We start from the raw sequence: 11,115 nt of genomic DNA, 5'->3' as shown, positions 1-11,115 counted from the left end.
CGCTGCGCCGGGCGGAGGAGGAGGAGGAGGAAGCTTTTCCCCCTTTTTTTGTTCCCTTTTTGCGCGGTTACGGTGTGTCCGTGAGGTGTGTCCGAACACGGCAACAGCAACACGGGGCCGAGCGCGTTTGCAGAGCGGGGAAAACGAGCAGGGCGGCTTGGAAGTTCAAGCCAGAAAAAGCGTTTTTTATGTCCGGCAGGGTCTGTCCCGGGTTTTGTGTTGGTTTGTTGTGTTGTGTGGGGTTTTTTTTAACTTTCTGGAGCGAAACTTGTGGCGTTGCCTTGGTTGATTTTTGCGTATGGGAGCCGGGCTCTCTCACGGGGCTGTGCCGGGGCAGCTGCCCAGGGAGGGCACCGGGATCGTCTCCCTCTGAATCTCCCTTCTCGGGAGCCTTTGCCGTGAATAAAACATGAAAAGGAAATATTTCCCATCTCTGTAACTTCCCCCCCCCCTCCCGGTGATGCAGAATTTATGATGTTTGGGCGGTATTGGTGCAACAGCTCCTGATTCTCGCCGTTCGGTTTATATTTTGGGGCTTTATGTAACTGAGACGATGATACGTTTGACGAGAAGTGAAAGAAGCGTGTCCCGGCTTTGCTTGCCTGGTTGGGCTTCGCAGGCAGTTTGGATCTTGATGCACAGTTTACTTTTTCCTGCCTGTGATTGTTTCTTAATCCCTGAAACCAGGCGGGGGGGGAAGGGCTGAGCTGCTGCCGCTGCTTTCCCTGCCGATTTTCCTTTCCCTGCCGTTTGGATCAGTATATTCCCAGCTGAAGAAGCATTGCATTCCTGGTTTCTCTGGTTCTTTGGCGTTGCTCTACCTTTTTTTTCTTTTCCTACCTCCTTGTTTACACACAGTCTCACGCTTCCCTTGACTTGGTACTTTTCCTTGTCAGACTTTCCCTCGGTTTTGAGCAGCCGCCTTCCCTGCCGGGCTGCTCCTGATCTCTCCAGCCCTCCTTCCCCACTGCTGGGACACACGGCTGTTGGAGTGGACGATCACAAAGATGCTCCCACGCTGGATTTATATCCCAGTCGACATAAAAAAAAAAGCATCGGTCCGGCGTCACTTGCCTGCTTTTCTGCCGCCTCCCGGGAAACTTCCTGGATCTGTGCTGCAGAAAAGCCCCTGTGCTCTGCACTGTGTGCGAAAAAAATTACAATTAATCTGTTTATTAAAGAAAGGGGTTTGGAGTAGCAGTTTCTGTTTGGAGGGGTTTGTGTGCTGATGTGGGTAACGGCAGCTATTAATGATTATCTCTTGCTGAAACAGCGGGGCGGGCTGGGCAGGTGAGCCTTGATTTCTCAGGTATTTAGGACCCCAAGAATTTGGGCTCTCCTGGCTTTTGGGAGCAATAGGATGGGGCTCTGGCTGCCGCTTGGATTTATCAGTGCATCAAGGGGGGTGGTGGTGGTGGTGCTTTCACCAAACTTCTGGTATCATTATCCCATGTTTGTTGGTTCAGGTGCAAAATCGGGTTGTGTTTTTTTTTTGGTGTCTCCTGTCTCCACGCTCGGGCAAATTATGTTTGCTGTGTACAGCTCGGCCAGGCTCACGTGAGCCAAACCTGCTCGGGCTGTTACCTGGAAGCTGGCAATTCTGCTTTGGAATAGCTGATAAATTAACTCATTTTTCCTGATATACGGGGCTGCTGAGTTGTTAAATAATTACAGCCAAATTAACTTAGCGTTGTTTGAAGTGCTCAGCTGCTCTGAGAAATTAATTGCGCTTCGAGTATTTTTGCAGCTTGTATATCTATGTATATACACACGTGTAATTTAATTTTATGTATTTATTTACAGTGAGGAGCACGTTCAGGCTTTTAATTTCATGCTGCTGCTCCTCTCTGGGCCACGTTGGATGGGGAGAGGTGCTGCCCCTCTCCTTTGCAGCAGCCCTCCTTGGCACCCCTCCCGTTTGTTGGGCCACGATGTCTGCTGGGTGGTTAAAATTAGGCTGAGCTCTGAGTGCCTTTGCAGAGGCACGATAAATATTGACTGGGAGTTTTGAGTCTGTGGCTGCCATCAGATGACTCAGTCCCTGCAGAGGGGCTTGTCCTGCCTCAAGCCCTTTCGCTCAAGCGACGCGGGTGCTGTTACAGAGCCTGTGCCCTTCCTGGCAGTCCTGCTTCTCCCCTCCGTGCATGTTTTGTGGGGGTCTCTGAGTGGTAGTCAGGGCAGGCTGCCTCGAAGGCAATGGGAACCAGTGCTGCTGCAGGGCAGGGTGGACTGGATCTGGCCTTGCTGTTCAGGATATCCCCAGGGAGCCTGGGGTTGCACTGTGCAGCCTGTGTTGGTGCACAAGCCTTGCTGATGCCAGCACTGCCAAGTGCCTCAGTGACCTAATTGTGACTTTCTTTTCTTAATTTTTTTTTTTGAAAGAGATGGTAATTGATGTATGTATATACCACTTCTGGCACTAAGAGCTATGCTTGTAATTAACATGAAAACAGTAATAATTAGGACCTGAAAGACATGCCTACCGGTAAATCAAATGAGACTGGGCATGAGCAGCTGATGGAGGGAGAAGCCCTTCTCCTGATCCCACAGGGTGGCAGAGCTGGAGGGGGGAGCAGGGAAAGCCAGGGTTGTTCCCCTGGGAGCCAAGGGCCCAGCACTAAGCTGAGCTGCAAGTGCTGCTTGGCTCTCCTGACCTTAATTTGTAATGCTGAAACGTGCCCTCCTTTTTTTGCTAGCAGGGAATTGGGCACAGCCCCTTAATTTAACTCTATGTTTCATTCCAGTTTCTAGGGGATGCTATTTTTATGTTTACAACGATTTAAGCAAACCCCAGCAAGTTCACTTGCACTGCCTGTCCACATTCGACCTCTCGTCAAAAGCAGCAAACACGTGTTCAAAGGCTTTATGGCAACAGAGCTTTCTGCAAGTCCTCGCTAGAGCTGCTGGGGTGGGCTGTGAGCCGCTGCTGGGGGGTGCCATGGTTGGGGGGTCGGTGTGTGTGTGGTGATCCCGCAGCCTTTGCTGTGCGAGCATCTCTAGGTGGCAGCAGCTCCCAGGAGCTCCCAGGCACCGGGATGCGCAGCCCGGAGTTGGGAGTTGTGTTTTCCCAGGCTCCGGTCCTGCTGCTCAGCATCCCTCTGAGCCCCGGCTAGGGAGCAGCTTTTTTTGGGGGGGTGCTTAGAACAAAAAAGGGGCTGTGGTGCAGGGAATCGGCTGTCCCTGCCTCGCATGTCCTTGCAGGCTGATTCAGGTTGTAATAATGTGTAACTCGGAGACCATGCAGTGCTCCACATGTGCAAGGAAAGGAGGTCGGGTGACTTCCAGGGGGAGTTGAGGACGGTTTGATCCTAGTCAGGGGTGCTTAAAACCGGGAGTAAGTTTGTAGGTTAGTATTCTAGGGGGGTCATTAAGCTAAACAGTAAATCAGTCAATCAGCATAAACTGCTGGCTCGGTACTGAAGGCGAACAAGTTCAAACTAGGAATTAAGTGCACTCTTAATAGTGTAGTAACTGTTGTGGCAGGCTAGGAAACAAAAAAAAATATATACCTTGTCACTTAGCACCATTAATTTAGATTTGATAGTCCTTCTAAAGTACATACACTTGCTCAAATGGATGGTGTAACATAAGTTTCTTCTTTTCTCTCTCTCCCCCCTCCCCCCCCCCCCCCCCCCCCCACTTAAAAATGTAATTCTCATCCTTTTCTCAAACTGAAGGTGCTTTGCCATCACAACTAGCCCACTCCTGATTTCTTTAGGGATAGTAAGCGTGATCTGATGTGTGGTGGTTGGTATAGGGTGAAACAATGGTTCCCTGGAAGCTCTGGAGCTTGCTTTGTGTCCTCCCTGTGCAGCCAGGGGTTAATACTGTGCAACCAGACCTTTTGCTCTTCAGACCAAGCTACGGCAGCTCTATGTGAACAGCTAAGCCAGGTCTGCCCCTGTGGACTCAGCTGCTCTCAGGGTGCTGAGGCTGTTTTTTTTTTCTGGGGAAAGGAGTGTGAGCTGTTCCTGGGATTTACTTTCTGCTGTGACAGGAGTGAAGGCAGGAGGTGATAGTGGCTGAGCTGTTCCCCGTGCATCACACGAGTGCTGACAGGTCCACAGCCTTTTGTTTTCCCTGACTTAAAGGTTTTCCTTTTGCAAACAAGTGCAGGCTGCTGTTGGATTTTATGTGTGCCCACGTAGCCAAAGCTGAATTATCCCATGGGAGTACTGGAATCTGCCAGGAAGATATTCATCATTTCAGCAACTTTAGTTAATATTTGTTTACTGACTTCTGGCTTTGGACAGAGAGTTGAAGCCGTGCTCGGTGGCAGCTTCCCTGGGATGAGCTGCGTGTCCACGTGATAAATGGTCTCATTTCTGCACTGTCCTCTGCCTCTGCTGGGCATACGGGCACATGCCAAGCCTCCTGAAGTTCTCGAACAGCTGCTGCTACATATATATATATATCTTTATTTATTTATTTATTTCCTTTCTGTCTCTCAGCCTGCCAGGGAAATTCATCCTTCTTCCCACTTTGCGTAAAGGGGATGCGAAGTCCAGGATGGCTGAATATTTTGCTTGTGCATCAGTGATACCTGAGGGTCTGACACTGGCAGCTGTTGGGACAGCAAAGTCTGTAATTCAAACTGCAGGAGCACTTACTAGTCACACTATAAACTTGTACTGTGACTTATCAAGAATGCAAATGCATATGAAGAATAGAAAGTCATACTGTAAGAATACTGAGAAGTATTTCTGTTTTCCAGTGGTAGCTGCTTTTTTGTTTCCATGCCTGAAGCCTATAAAATCTGGCACCTGACAAAGGAGGAAATGGGAAAACAAAGTAAAATAAATGGGAAAGCAAGCTCCAAAGTTGTAGTGGATGCGGTGCTTTTCAGAGCTATTGAAAAAGATCAGTCATCATATACTGTTTCTGTAAAGTCCTTTTTTGAGGTCCTTTCTAAGATGTACTCATGTTGTGTTTGGTCCCTCTCTCTCCTGATGTGTGTGCAGCCAGGTGTAGAGTAACTGAAGGGACATTTATAACCTGATGTTTATTCATGTTTTCCTAATAAACCAGCATTGCAATGTGGGCTCTTGGCACATGGTGATGTGATTTCTGTATCTCTTCAGCAGCTGATGTTGAGCTCACAGCAATATTGAGCTGACAGAAGTCTGCCAAAAACTCACCTGGGTGGGCTCTGGTCTTGGTCACCCCCCCCCCCCCCACCCCCCCAGCTGATGCCAGGGAGGGGTGAACCCTTCCTAACCAGTGGGTGATGCTGGTGCACCCTTGTCTCCAGCAGTATTGACCCACTCCACCAAATCTGGGGAGCCTGTTGTCTTCTCTGCTGGTACATGGGGTGGCATTTACCTGACATCAACGTCTGTGCCTGTCTTTTGGAGTGCACACCAAACTACCAGTGTGTCAGGAGGGTGCTGAGCTGTGGTTCATGCTGCTGACAGGTTTTTAATTCATGTGGGCAGGTTCCTGTGGACCTGCAGGACGTTATCTGACCCTTCCCTTGCAGCTGCTCTACTGAACTGCCTAATGAATGTCCAATAAGAGTTGTGGTACCTGAGCCCTCCTTTTCTTTTTTTGACCTCTCCCCTGAGTTTTGTGGTGTTGTGCTTCATGAAGGAAATGGGGCAAGTCAGAAGGAGGTCGAAGAAAAAAAAACAACTTGCATGCTGTAAAAAAAAAACCAGGCAAACAAAACCCAAACCAACCCCCTTCTGAGCCAAGTTGTGCTATGAATAATTTGGAGAAGTCCGAAGCTCGATGAAATGGTGATGCAGCCTTGGCTGTAGCATTGCTGTGGGAGAGCACCTTACCCTTGTGTCTGAGCTTGGTGACAATACACGGGGTAAAACTATGAAGCCTGTTCCTGTCCTACTGACTTGAGGCCTAGCTTGGCCTCTGCTGCTCCCCCCGATGCTGCTTCGACACCTTCCTCTCCCATTTTCCCTGGAAAGCATCTCCCCTGGAGCAGGTTCCTCCTGCTTGTGCTTGCAGCTTGGTGAGGTGCCTGAGCAGATGTTGCAGACCTGCTTGCACACTTTACACGTAAGCAGGCACTTCAATACCTCAGCTGAATGTGCTGGGAAGAGATTTGCAGCAGTGTTTTGCTTGCTTGAACCCCAGTGAGATGCTGAGGGGCTTTTGTGGGCACAGCTCCTGCAGCAGGAGCCAGCACCAGCAGGATAGAGCTGTTTTGATGCATGGACAGGAAGAAAAATCCTCACGCTTAACTTGATACACATCCTAATGTTCAATTTCCATTAATTGAAATTATGTTGGAATAGTGGACGTTTTAAGCATAAAAGTTTATGTGCCATGGTTAGTATGCTAATGGAATATCTTAGTCATCTTTAAGGTTAGTGTCACAGCCAGATGCAAGGGATAAGCATTTGTTTGTAAGGCTCATTTTGCTTTCACCCTTTTTCTGTGGCTGCCATCCAGCCCTAGTTTTAAGGTTCTTTCTGATCCCATCCGCTGTGCAAAGTTGAATCGTGGGCATTTTTTTTTGTTCAGTATCTTTGGAAATAAAAAATGTATATTGCTAAATTTAAATTGCTGCTTGCTGAGGATATGTGACAGTATTCAGAATTTAATGTAATTTTATTATCTCTTTGAAAGGATAAAAAAAAAAAAGGCTCATTTATTTCAAGAGATATTTCTGTAGCATGTAAAAATACCAATGAAGTAGCTAACGTTTTCCAGTTGTTGTTGACTTCAAATTTAGCAACCATTGTCCCTGTTGATATATTTGATGCTCTAAAAATGTACTTGCAGTGGCAAGTAGGAAGCTGAAGTGATTGGTGGGCAGATAATATTCTTTAGAAGCTATTAATAATGCTCAGAGGACATAGTCATTGGAGTGTATGGAAAAAGCCATGGGATTGAGTAGGAAGGAGGCAAAAAACAAAAAGTCTGTGGCTGCTTTATTTGAAAGCTGCCTTTATTACTCTATCTGTATGTACCGCAGCAATTGCTGCCTGAATTAGCACGTCGTGAGCGGGAGAAACTGATCTGCAAACAGAATGCTGTGCAGCTAATTTTGTTTGGCAAATTGAGACCTGATCCCTGCTATTTCACGCCCTCTGCCAGCCGACTCGGTCGCTCTTTCCAGTATCCCGGTGAAATGCCTGGGGACCCCATTCTGTGGTGTAAGGTGGGACTTGTTCCACCTCCCCGGGGGACAGTGGAGCTCAGGGGAACAAGAGGATTAAGATCCCACGGAGAGAAAGTGGAAATTCTCACAACAGATGTGAAGCCATCGCAGCTTTTCTCTCTCCTTTTGTCCGTTCCTTGGGCCAGAGCAGGGCTTTTGTGCCGGTGCCCCCCACGGCTTGGAGCTTCTCCCTGGGTGTCTCTGTGCAGGGGATTTCTCCTGAAAACTGCGGCCAGCTCACCCAGCTGCACAGCCCTGGTGTCACCCGGGGCCGCACACCGTGCTGGGAAGATGATATTAGAAAAATGTAGAATTATTTAGGGTCTATAAATAGGGGCGATAACTTCACCGGCATTTGCATCGCCTGGGTGCTGCACAACCCACCCGAGTCACGGGCTGGGTTTGCTTCTCGTGTTGCTCCACGTGTTGCTGTGAAGCCTCATTGTGTCACGATATGACAAGCAGCTGCTGGGGGGCTTCTTTCTGGGCTTGGTAACTTGCAGTGATGCTTTACATGGTGGCTCCATCCAGCTTCTCAGAAAGGAAGCCCAACCCGGTCCGTGCTGAATGTTTCTGGCTGCCCAAGGGCTTGGACTGCAGCTTGAACCTTTAATAAAGTGTCTTCTTAAGTGGCTTCTATTAGCATTTACTTTTATGTAGTAACTAAAGATTGGGAAGAGAAGGAGAATGCTTGGGTTTTTCCTTTTCCCTCCCCCCCCTCCCCCTTTTTTCTTTTCCTTCCCCCCCCTTTTTATTTTCTTGAAGATGTACAAATAGATTCACACGCTTTTATTGGCCACAGATTTCTTCAGGTTAATTTTATCCCAGGATCTTGAAGTTGTGACAATCTCAGTCTTCACATAAAGAAAAAAAAAAAACCCTAAACAAAAGCATCTCTAGTTGCTCTGCGTGCAAAGTTAAAACTCCTGTAGCTTAAGAAGCAGGGGGAAAGGGCTGAGAATTGTTTTTATTAGCCACGGTTTTAAACTAATTTGTGAGTTTTAATGCAGGGGCTGGTTGACTTTATGGCTTTGCAATGTCTGCTGAATATTTCTGGTGCCTTTGGAGATGGGAGCATGGGTTGATTAAGACTCTTAATAGCTTCAGTCTAATTGCTGCATTGACACATGGTGAAGGCATTAAAATATATGGGTTATGTCTCCTGCTACAGTAGAGCAATTGCTGGGTAGGTGTCCTTTGATGCTGGAAAATGATCTTGCCACTCTTTTACTGTCAACTAGAATAATCTCAATCTCACTGAGAAGGCCGATAAAAATGAGGAAGAAAACATTGTGAATTGTAACCTTCTCCAAGTAAAGGCTGTACAAGGTTGTGTGATTTCTATAGGTCCTGTCTGTCCCGGATGGGTCCTGTGCATTTGGGCAGAAAGCCTCTGCTCCAAACACTATCTACCCTGGGCTTTTCCTGGATTACAAGTGTCTAAACTGTCCTAGGTTATGGGAGAGTTGCTGTGATACTTGGTACATTTGTGTTTCTGGTTCTAGTCTGGCTGTTCTCTGCAGGGATGTGATGAAAAGACATCAAGTACCAGCATGTTCATGACATCAGTGTTTAAGAATATCCGTTTCGGGCTCACTGATGACTATGTCCTCCTTCCATCAGGGAGCTTTGGCTGGGTAGCCCCTGTCAGGTTTAGATCTGTTCGTGTTGCCTTCTGGGACCAGTTGAAAGTTTTGGTTGCTTGTCCTGACCCTGAATGATGCTGGTGCTTCCCTGGGCACGGGTGGTGTTGAAGGACTTCATGGAGGCAGTGCAGGGTCTTGGAGGATAAAGGCTGGAGCAATGCTGGGTGAGGAGGAGGGATGCACTGCTACCTGCCTTGTTGCTCTTCAGTTTGGGCAGTGCTGATGGGAGCCCAAGTGCCAGGGTTTTTTGAGATCTCAGCTGACTTGCAGAGCATGCCTAACATCACTGAAGCTCCTCTTACATGTTTCTTAAACTAGCTGCTAATTAAATTCTCTGAGAATGCTATGAACTGGAGCAGGGGTCGGTGTTTATAGGAATATCTGGAATAAAACCCCTGTTTATTTGGTGTAACAAGGTCTGAGGCTTATTTTACCAGGTAAACTAAGGCTTTCCTGGGGGAGTCAACAGTGTGTCATGCTGGAAGAGCATCACAAGCCCGACTTAGTAATATTGAGAAGGGTTTCTCTGGGTGCCAAGTAATACAGGGCCTTAGTGGCATGTGGAGGTGTGATAGAAATTAACACAAGCAGCAGGTACCAAAGAACTGGGGAAAGGTGGAGAGGGGAGCAAACGCTGCCTTAGCAACTCTCTGTAGTCTAACTACAGGTGTGATGGGTGGAAAACAGGCTTTTGAGGGCTTTGGAGTTCCTTTCCCCAAGGTCTCTGCAAATGAGCGTGTGGATCAGGGGCTGGGCTTGCAGGTCTTTCCACCCACGTGCATCCCAGGGGAGAAGGCAGTTACTACCGTGGCAACAGTCCTTGTTTTTAACACTTTGTTTCTATTCTTTCCTACCACGTTTGGGTTTCCAACAGCATGATTACTTAAGGGTTTGTAAGTCAGAAATAGCTTGGTAATTGCTACATTGCTTTGCTTGCAGTAGCAACAATCATCTTAAATTTAATGCATCATCCACACAGAAAATTGATATTTGGTCAAAACTCAAGGACTCTGACAGCTAATCTTAAAGAGCTTTTGGCTGACATGTAAAATAGAGACTTGTAGATGACATTCACAGGAAAATTGACTGTCTTTAGGATTATTCCATAAAATAAAAATACTCCGTACAGTTGGTTGAAAATACTTGAGGAGGATCAAGCGTATGCACAAACCTCTCCTTAACTGCTTGAGTCACATGCAAAAAACCTGTACCACCTCATAATTAGAACCTAAATTTTGCCTGATTTCCAGGGTTTGTGTGATGAAACCACACTTGAGCTGCTGAGTAGCTTGCTGATAATAGTTTTCTTTAAGTTTGATTTTCTTCCCTAGAAGAACCTAAGTAGCAAGAATGCTCCAGAACATGTCTTCCTCTGAAAAAATAATGATAAGTAACTTCCAAGTGTTTCTGATCAAGATACCTGACATGTTTGTACACGTTTGTGCCTGCATTTATTATGTTGCTTGCTGTCAATCACAATTTAAAGGACTAGAAGTTTCAGCAGAGAATCTGGCTCAGTTTGGTGGGCACATGCAGTTCCACTCCAGGGTTACATGATGCTCTTTTTTTGAGTTCCTACACATTTCAGCATGCTCTGTCAATACTTGGTTTTAAGTCAGTAGGTCTGGATGACTTGGCTTCAAAACTCCTCCATATCTATTTATTAAACCCAGCACTGGTGCTCAACAGAAAATGTGAGGCACAGTTTCGAAATGAGGCTCACAGCTGATGATGCAATCAGGTAATTGTGTGTGTAATTGCTTGCACAAATGGTCAGTTAGATGTGTAACTGTCCATTTGCATCCAACATTAAGCGATTTTGCAGACTGAGCTTTGAATATTCCTGGTGGAAAACACAGCTTTCTAGAGATGGCTGCATCGTTGCACCTTCCTCCTCCGTTGCTGTCCTACCTTTATGAGGTTTTGTCTTTGCTTAAATGTTATTAACCGGCTGCTGGAACTGAAGGAAAAAGTGTCTTTTCCTCCTGAAACTTAGTTTTATCAGTACACTTTCAATGGGTAAAAAAATGAAGAGTGTGTGATGAGAAATGCTCCTGAAACAGAGTTTGCAGCACAGCCGTTCGTCACTGTGCCCAGGGCGTGCTGGAGGCTTGGCCTGGTGAATGTGGATGAGCACCAGACAAATGAAATATGGAAAGCCAACAGCCATTTGCAGCTACATAGGTGTTTTTAGCAGGTTGAGCAGCCAGGTTGTGGATGTGAGCACGCTTTCAGCAGCAGGTGAGCTAGCATGAAAGGTGCTTCTCAGCCATTCGGCAGCTTATTTCTGCCCCCTGCTCAGGATGGTGCTGCTCTCCAAAGCTGCAGAGTGCAGTTCTTCCTCTT

Source organism: Chaetura pelagica, unplaced genomic scaffold (genome assembly GCF_000747805.2).
Source record: "Chaetura pelagica isolate M959 unplaced genomic scaffold, ChaPel_1.0 scaffold300, whole genome shotgun sequence".
In the NCBI taxonomy this organism is placed as follows: Eukaryota; Metazoa; Chordata; class Aves; order Apodiformes; family Apodidae; genus Chaetura; species Chaetura pelagica.
The sequence above is the reverse complement of the archived record's forward strand: the minus strand, read 5'-3'. Positions refer to the sequence as shown.